This window comes from Peromyscus maniculatus, chromosome 9, assembly GCF_049852395.1.
Source record: "Peromyscus maniculatus bairdii isolate BWxNUB_F1_BW_parent chromosome 9, HU_Pman_BW_mat_3.1, whole genome shotgun sequence".
In the NCBI taxonomy this organism is placed as follows: domain Eukaryota; kingdom Metazoa; phylum Chordata; class Mammalia; order Rodentia; family Cricetidae; genus Peromyscus; species Peromyscus maniculatus.
Genome location: NC_134860.1, coordinates 109,380,586 through 109,390,716, shown reverse-complemented (window position 1 = coordinate 109,390,716; position 10,131 = coordinate 109,380,586).

Sequence of the window (10,131 nt, the reverse complement as noted above, 5' to 3'; positions counted from 1 at the left end):
AGTCTTAAGAGTAACCTGGGTTGTTTGTAGATTCCCATGGGAAGCTTTTGGCAAAGGACTCAATTAGATGTAATCCAATCCCAGTAACGGAAGCTTCTTTTGGTGACAAGAGATTATCAGCTACAGCTCCATCACCCACAATATTTGGTGATTTTTTTTATTTAGATAGCCTTCATATAATATATATATATATATATATATATATATATATATATATATATATGGAAGTTTTTACTGTATTAGGTTTCCATACTAGCTTTCAGTTGCCCTTAAGTTTATCTCTCCCCATATTCCTGTCCTTTTCTCCCTCTATCTTCCTTCCCACTTGATACTCCCATCTGAGTCCAACCTGCATCCATTTATAACTTGGTATTCTAGTTCCCTTTCATAGGAAGACAAATCTGCTCCCTCCCTTCTTCGATTACTCTAAACTTAACCATTGTGGTTCTATGGATTATCCCTTGAATATCATTGATTTAACAACTAATATCTGTATATAAGTGAATGCATACATTTGTCTTTCTTGGTCTCTATTATCTCATTAAGGATGATTTTTTTCTAGTTCCATCCATTTATCTGCAAATTACATCTTGTCATTCCTTTTAATGGCTCTGTAATACTCCATTGTGTAAAGTGCCACATTTTCTTTATCCATTCTTCTTTATCATCTTTATCCATTTTCATTATCTATTCTTTCAAAGGGCATCTAGCCCCCCACCCCTACCCCAGTTTCTGGCTATTATGAATAAAGCATCTGCTCATCTTGTTTGAGCAGATGTGTCTGTGGAAGGATGAAGGGTGCTTTGGATATATGCTCAAAAGTGATATAGCTCAATCTTGAGATAGATTAGTTTCCATCTTACTGAGGAACCATCATATTGATTTCCATAGGGGCTGTTAAAATGTTCACTCCCACCGGCAATGAATGAGTGTTCCCCTCACTCCGCATCATACCGGCCTGGGCTGTCACTCCTCTTACTGATCTTACCCATTCTGCCAGGTACAAGGTAAAATCTAAAAGTAGTTTCAATTTGCATTTCCTTGATGGCTAAACATGTTGAGTATTGCTTTAGGAGTTACACAACCATTTGGGTTTCCTCTTTTGAGGATCCCCTGTTTAGATCTGTGCCCCATTAATTGATTTATTTTTATTTTTATTTTTTAAATCTTTTTTCTTTTTTTTTAGATATATTTATTTACTATGTATACAGTATCCTATCTGCATGTATATACCTACAGGTCAGAAGAGGGCACCAGATCTCATTACAGATGGTTGTGAGCCACCATGTGGTTGCTGGGAATTGAACTCAGGACCTCTGGAAGAGCAGCCAGTGCTCTTAAACACTGAGCCATCTCTCCAGCTCATTGGTTTATTTGTTTTCTTTATGTGCTTCTTTAAATTCTTTATATATTTTGGATATTAACCCTCTATTGGCTGTAGAGTGAGTAACTGTCTTCCCCATCTGTTAGGCTGTTCCTTTGACAGTGTCCTTGCTGGGCAGTTTCTCAGGTTCATGAGGTCCTATGTACTAATTGCTGATTTTAGTGCCTGTGCTAATTGTGGTCTGTTCTTTATCAGAAATCAGGTGTCTATAGGTGTATGGATCTATTTCATGGTTGTCAATTCAATTTTATTGATCAACCTGCCTGTTTTTGTGCAAATACAAATAGTGATTTTAAAAAGTCACTATAGCTCTGTAGCACAGCTTGAAATCAGGGACAGTGGCACCTCTGGCAGTGCTTTTGTTACTCAGGATTGTTTGAGATATAGTGTTCTCTTTTCTTGTTTTGGGGGGTGTGTATTTCCATACGAGGCTGGAATTTTGTCTTTCAAAATATGTGAAGAATCATGTTGGAATTTTTCTCTAGATCTTTCACATGTTCTGGTAAGTTACTAGTAAGAGAGCTTTTCTGTTTTTCTCTGAATTCACTAAGTGCTATGTACTTTCCTCTTAGAACTGCCATCATCACGTCCCATCGGTTTAGGTAGGTTATGTCTTCACTTTCATTCATTATAGAAATACTAGAGTTAACTTACATTATCAAACAAATGGACCTAACATATATTTATAGGACATTTAACCACACTCCCCCAAAATGCACCTCATGGAAATTTCTACAAAACTAACTGTATACTTGAACACAAAGGCAAGTCTCAACAGATACAAGAAAATGTGTGTGTGTGTGTGTGTGTGTGTGTGTGTGTGTGTGTGTGTGTGTGTTTCTCCTATTTTGATTTTCTTGTTTAGAATTATTTATATCTTGTGTTTGCTTGGGGATGGTTGACCTCTTTAGGTGGAAGTTTTCCTTCTGGTGCCTTTTTGCACAGCTGGATTTGTAGATAGCTATTACTTAAATTTGGTTCTATCCTGGAATGCCTTATTTCTCCATCTATTATGATTGAAAGTTTTGGTGGATATAGCTTTGTCTGGGATGACATGTGTGGTCCATTAGCATCTGTAGAACATCTGTTCAGGCCCTTTTGGCTGTTACAGTTTCCATTGAGAAATCAGGTGTTATTTTAATAGATCAGTCTTTATATGTAATTTGCTCTTTATCCTTGCACCTTTTAATATCATTTCCTTTTCATTTTTTGTATTATTTTGATTATTATGTGTCAAGGAGACTTTCTCTTATGGTTCAGTCTATTTGATATTAAGTTTGGTTCTTATACCTTGATAGACATTTCCTTCTTTGGGTTAGGAAAGTTCTCTTCTATGATTTTGTAGAAAATATTCCTGTGTCTTTGACATGTCAGGATTTCTCCTTCCTCTATTCCTATTGATCTTAGGTCTGGTATTTCATAGTGTCTCAGATTTTGTGGATGGTTTGTGCCAGGATGTTTTCACACTTATCCTTTTCTTTTACCAGGATATCCATTTCTTCTATCAAGTCCTCAATTCCTAAGGTTCTTTCTTCCATCTCTTTTCTCCTTGTTCATGAGGCTTGCCTCTGAGTTTCCAGTCTGAGTTTCTAAATTTCTTATTTTCAGATTTTCCTCAGTTTGGGTGTTCTTTACTGATTCTCTTTCCTCTTTCGGGTCTTAGGCCATTTTATTCATTTCCCTCCACTGTTTGTGACTTCATAGATTTACTTATGGGATTTACTCATTTCCTCTTTAAGGAGCTCTATAATATTAATGAAGGGCTGTTTTAAAGCCTTTGTCTTGTGTTTTAGCTATGTCAGAATAGTCAGGACTTATTTTGGTGGGGTTGCTGGGCTCTAGTGGAGACATGTTGTCCTGACAGATAATGGTTGTAATAATTTTTGTACTGACATTGAGGCATCTGGATTTGGAAAGATTGTAATTCTAGTTGCTTGTGTATGTTCTTGCCTTTGTTGGGTGGAATTGTTTTCATTGTTTCTGTTGGTCTCTGTTTTTTAGGAGCATGTGGTGGCTGTGTGTTGCCAGGTAGGAAATTCTTCTGGTATCATGATAGCATGGCTACTGATTTCCAGGTAAGATATGTTTCTAGGTATGGGGAGCTGACCCTTAGGAATGGAAATGGGTGAGGAGGAGGGGAGCTGACGGGTCCACAGAAGGGAAGAAAGCAGCTCGTCCCACCGTAGTCTGATGAGTCCCCTTGGGATGTGGTCAGGGGCAACACAGGAGTTGCAGCAGGTGCAGCAGAGCAGGGGCTACACCTGGGCTATGGGATTTGAACGACTTGTCAGAGAGGTGAGGGTCTGAAGGCAGCCTGCTTGCTTCACTGGCTGGAGTGTCTGGTGGGTTCCCAGAGAGAGACTGCTGTAGGTGGAGGCTGGGATGAGGCAACGAGCTGGGAGAGAGAAGTGAGAAGGGGAAGAACTATGTGACCCACTGGACATGGGGGGAGTGAGGGACAAGAGGAGGTAACAAGTGTTCTACTGCAGAGCTGGGGGTGAGACTGTGGAACTGTGTTTGGAAGAATGTAGGAAGAGGTAAAGATCTTCAGATAACCTACCTGTTTCCCTGACCAGAGTAGCCAGGAGGTTCCCAGACAATGCTATCTTAAATTTGTAAATATCTGTTTAAAACAGAAATGCATTAAATATTCTAAAAATACATAATTAAATACATGCTATTCTAATTGGGTGATGGGTAATATCTTAGTCTACATTAGAATCCAGGGCTCAACAGTGCGTGTGCTACTGCCTGCCTGTAATCATGATGATTGGAAGACTGGGGTAGGATGATCTAAAGAGTTTGAGGCCAACCTAATCTCTACAGTGAGTTCAAGGTTAGCTTAGGAGTCAGAGTAAGATATTACCTCCAAAAGAAACATGGAGTGATAGAGTGAAGAGGAGGGGAGAGGAAATGTGAGGAGTGAGAGGGGAGGACAGGACACATCAGGACACGACACATCAGGTCAGGACAGGACAGGACACATCAGGACAGGACACATCTGGACAGGACAGCACAGAACACATCAGGACAGGACAGGACACATCAGGACAGGACACATCTGGACAGAACAGCACAGGACACATCAGGACAGGACAGGACACATCAGCACAGGCAGGACACATCAGGACAGGACAGGACACATCAGGACAGGAGAGGACACATCAGGACAGGACAGGACACTTCAAGATAGGAAATGTCAGGACAGGACAGGTCAGATAGGACAGATCAGGACAGGAAAGAAGAGAAAAGGAAGAGAGTGAGTACAGAATTCAGTTGGGAATTTCAAATCTTTTCATCCATTTTTAGTATTTTACACCTGGCATTATTTTACATAACATTTGGTTATGTTTGTGTGTATTTACTTTTTGAGAAGATTTTGAGCCAATGTAATTTTTGCCCAACTATCTGTAATATGCCATTTAACCCTTCAGCATCTAGCTTAATAAGTTCGTAGATACACATTGATAAATGCACTTGTTGGGTTATTTTTCTCCGCAATTTTAGATAATATATTATATATTCATGAAATATCTTCAAAGATTAGTTAGTAAAGAAGTGAGTTATGAACATTTATTCACTATGAAGCCATATGCCCTTATATAATTAACTGCAGAGTTTATATATTACAATGCTGCATTCTATTAAAAAGTCTTATAGAATATTTGTAATATATTGTTTATAATTTAATACATTTAAATTTCCCATAATTATAGAAAAGTCTTCTTAATATTAAGTGTATTTACTAAAGCTTTTTATTTTTTCATCATTGAAGTAGATTCTTGGGGAACAAAAGAAACAACTAATGGTCAAAGAAAAGCCTTCCTCTCTATAAGCTGGTTAGTTATATATTCTTTACAGCAAATGCCCTCCAAGTGTTCGGATTAGCATACTGGAGTCCTCATCGTGCCATTGTCTTATTCCTGACTTGTAAATCTCGTACTGTGGGGATTTGACTAATGAAGTTTCAGTGCCCGGACAATAATGGCTTCCTCGGAGCAGAAACTGCCAAAACAACCACATTGTGCTGAACCATAGGAGATGGAGCCAAATTGTGTCTGTCTACTTTGGAAACAAGCTGTTCATTAAAAAGGGGGAAATGTAAGCAAGAAAACATCTCTTTAAATAGCAACTATGAGGTCCTGGCGCACTTTAAGGATTTGATTTATTTTCCCACAGTATCAAAAGAGTCAATGTAACAGTTTCCATCTGAGGATGAGAACAATTAATAAACTTTACTAAGATTTTTTTTTTTTTTTGTGTGTGTGTGTGTGTGTGTGTGTGTTGGCTTTAGTATTAAAGCCGATGTCTCACACATACTCTCCAACTAGCTTTACTCCTATCACTCATTGTTCATTTTATTAAAACATTTATAATTTATCTCAGTGAGTGAGTCCCAGATTATCCTAAAATAATTTTTTCATTTATTCCAAAACTGATTATTTTTTCATAACTTCTTTCTGGGCATCATACTAATCCTTATTAATTCCCTTATTTCTCATTGTGTTTAAAATATGTTAAATATTTTATTTGGCACATCAAATTAGTAAACAATGGATGCTTGTCTTATAATGCTTCATGGTAAAAGACAGAGTGACTTTTCTACCCAGGTGTTCTTATTCCTAAAGAAATACATCCTCAACAACAAAGCAAACAGTGTTGGGAGTTGCAGGGTGACCGAAAGTAGTGTTTTTTGAATTAGACTTCAGAAAATAGGCAAGCTCACCAAAGAGAATCTGTGAGCAATGCTCCAAGGTGTGTGTGTGAGAGAGAGAGTAGGTGCTTTTGGTACTTTAAAGTTATAAATCTTGAAGGGGGCTTGATTCTCCATATTTCCTTCCCTTGTTCTTGGCTATGTCCCAATTGGTTTCACATTTTGGTTTATGCTGACCTTCTGTAGGTTGTAAAACAAGACTTCTTCTTCATTATAGGAGGTTTATATTAAAGGATAACCTTGACATTGTCCAGACAAATTTGGCACCCTTTGCCTACTTAATACTCCCTAATACAAATACTATGCTGTCCATGGTAATATTTGTGCTGGAGGATCCTGGCATGCTGATGTTCACACATCCCAAATGGTGTCTGTGAGGCAGATGGCTGAAAAGAGCCTTTTTATTCATTCCTTTTATTTCTGAACAGTGCTGTCTCTATTTATAAAATACTGTGCAATCAATCGTAAAAATGTAAATTCATTTGTGTGTGTATGTATGTGCGTGTGTGCATGTGCGAGTGCACACTCACAAAAGTGCGTGTGTACCTGATTTGGGGTGCCAAAGATGAAACCTAGACGCCTTTTATTTCTTACTATGACAAAGATTTCTTCAGCAGCATGCTAACCAGGCTCCTCTGAGTTTTATTCTGCATAGGACTCAGTCTTGGAATACTCTAAAAATTCCCAAGTTAAAAGTGCCACAGACAAGACCAAAATGTTAAAGAATTCCTTCTTCTAACATTAAAAAGGCATAAACAAATAAACACAGATTCTGTCTGAGGTTTAATCCCAGGCATGACCCTAGCCCCCATTAAAATTCCTCACCAAGAAGACTCAAAACTGACCCAAAATGTACTGGTTACTTTAAACTGTAATTGGGTACTATGCCTCTTCTCTTAAACATTCACTAAAATATGACTATGTATTTCCCATCGTGGCTTTGTCCCTTTGAGCTGTATGAGCATCTCCTATCAATTGTGTCTTAATCCCGCAATTCCTTGGGAATGGTCAGGGAGGTAAGAATCCTTAAGTATATGAACATGGACTGAAAGAACATAGTAATAAACACTATTACATGGACCAAAACTGCATGTTTTTTTTAAACTTCCCTGACTATCAAGTGCCTGTCCACCCCCTCTATTCTCTCATTCTCCTTTTAAAATGCCCAGTCATGTGCACATAAATGAGGTTGAACTAGTTCAAGGCTCTCCCCCCTATTGCTGTGGTATGTTACTATATCAAAGCTACCCTTACACAAAGACACACACATAGTTGTTTCTTGAGCTTTTTATTTGGCTTTTTTTCTCTTTGTTTGCTTTTGTCCTATACTGATTTGTTCTCTTATATTCTATTATTATTTTGCAGATACCTGCTTGTTTTCTAATGATAGAGAAAAAAAGAGCACTAGAAGATTATGGATTTGGGAGTGTATGGAAGTGAGAAGGACCTGGGAGAAGTCGGGAGAGGGGAAACCATAATCAGAATATGTTGAATGAACACAATCTATTTTCAACAACAAAAAAAAAGAAAATAAAATAGTGTGTCCCACAAAAAACAACATAAACAACAAAAGATGTCCTTACTTTATGCAGTGTGTGGATTTCCCTATCATTGAGAGCTAAACCATGATGTTTTCCACTCTGGTTACTATTTTTGTATATCCTTCACCTTATTTATAACCATTCTAGTTCTTTAAGAATTTCTAGTATAAAAGTATGTGGCAAGGAGCTTAGGCTCCGTTCCCCATTCGTTGAGGTCTCCTTTTCTTCTAATATAATTAACCAACAAGTAGTATGCTATTCTGGTATTCAGTTCTATTTTGGATAAAATGGGATTAATTTCCACATAATCACAAATCTTTAATCTTGCTATGAACTTTTCATTTTAATGCACATAGTAAGTAAATGTGATGTGGGCCATTTTTGCTTTGTAATATTGAAAAATCCCATTACAGTTGGGGAAGGATGTCATGAAGTTCCACTCCCAGCTGAAGAACTGTTTTCAGGAGTGATCATCACACAGTGAGAACCAGAAACGCAGGACTTTGGGGATCACTTGTGGAAGCAGAACTAAACTAATGATTAGCTTGACCACTCTTTGGCCCCTCTGATTAATACACATACACCTTCTCTCCTCCCAATTCTTCCTGTTTAAATTTCAGGCTCTGGTCAGTACCCAGAAGATGGACTCAGGGCCCACAGACCCCTATATTTGCTACCCTTCCTGCTGTACCTTAGTGATTAATAACCTTCCTTTGCTGCCCACCATGATGTGGCCGTCACATTGAAAACAGGGCCAAGCCTAGCCTACTCAAATTCTGAAAACGATGCTTTTGCCCCAATATTCTGGGAACAAGATGCTTTCATGCTTTACTTTTCACTCCTTCCAACCATTTTAATTAGCCAATAGATCACACAGAGCTGAGAATCAGCTAGCATTATTCTCATTGTCTTCCCTCCAGTTTGCCAGTATGACTGGAGAATTTTCTCCCTTACCATAACCAGGAACATAGTTGACATTTAGTCCTCCAAACAGTGGTAGCCCCAACATCTAGATCTTCTAAGGCAAATATCACTTACTTCACCACATTTTCTTTTCATTTCTTAGTTTACTTAATCCAATGGCTAAGGCAACATCGTCTTCCAATTGTCTGGGACTAAAGCTAGAGACTACCACTTGATAGATACCTTACAGCACACTCCATCATTTCTCTATCCTTATATCCCTTAACCCACAAAATAGATTATGCATACTAACTATAACCTAATATGCTGGTGAAAATTGTGTTAACTTATGCTAAGTGCTTTCTTTTCATTAATTATGTAGAGAAGATTGTCATGACCAGTTACTATTATCATTATCCACATGATCAGAGAAAGAATCAAACCATTCCCTCTGTCACATCTTCTATTCCACCTTCCTGCACCAAAAAGTTAAATATCAGACATGTATTTTGTTCCCTACTGTGGAATGGTCTGTATGTCAAATTACTCTGATTGGTCAATAAATAAAACACTGATTGGCCAGTGGCTAGGAAGGAAGTATAGGCGGGACTAACAGAGAGGAAAAAAGAAAAAAAACAAGAAGGCAGAAGGAGTCACTGCCAGCCGCCACCATGACAAGCCGCATGTGAAGATGCAGGTAAGCCACGAGGCACGTGGCAAGGTATGGATTTATAAAAATGGATTAATTTAAGCTATAAGAACAGTTAGCGTTGGGTGGTGGTGGCGCACGCCTTTAATCCCAGCACTCGGGAGGCAGAGGCAGGCGGATCTCTGTGAGTTCGAGGCCAGCCTGGGCTACCAAGTGAGTTCCAGGAAAAGGTGCAAAGCTACACAGAGAAACCCTGTCTCGAAAAACCAAACAAACAAACAAACAAAAAAAAAAACAAACAAAAAAAACAGTTAGCAAGAAGCCTGTGGTGGCCATACAGTTTGTAAGCAATATAAGTCTCTGGGTTTACTTGGTTGGGTCTGAGGCTGTGGGACTGGTGGGGTGACAAAGATTTGTCCTGACTGTGGGCAAGGCAGGAAAACTCTAACTACAGTTCCCTTTTTAATGTTCATTTTTACTCACCCTAAGGATTTTCTTGGGCTCACCTAGTTCATTTCCCCAGAGCCAGTTAGGTATAGCTGTGAAAAGGTGTTTTACAAATTACTAGTAAATACTCTAGTTTTCAAAGACCACCCAGTCTTTCTTCACTATGGGAAAAAAAGAGTATGGACACACTATAGAAGGAGACAAACATTTACAACATTTGACACTCACTAAAAATATGGCAAAAAGCAGTTTTATTAAATGCATCAGACAAAATATAAAAATGTACCTTTCTCTTAGTGCTTCAGATAAATATACTCAATATAAACAAAAATTTAAATAATTATCTCCATCAAAAGTTAACGTTTCTATTTGTTATCTCATCATGATTTTTCTCTTTCTGTTCTTCTTTCTTTATTTTTATTTAATATGTAGGCATAGTTCTCATAAAACAAATAAGAAATTCCTCAATTTTTTGAGCAAAATGCAGCAATTT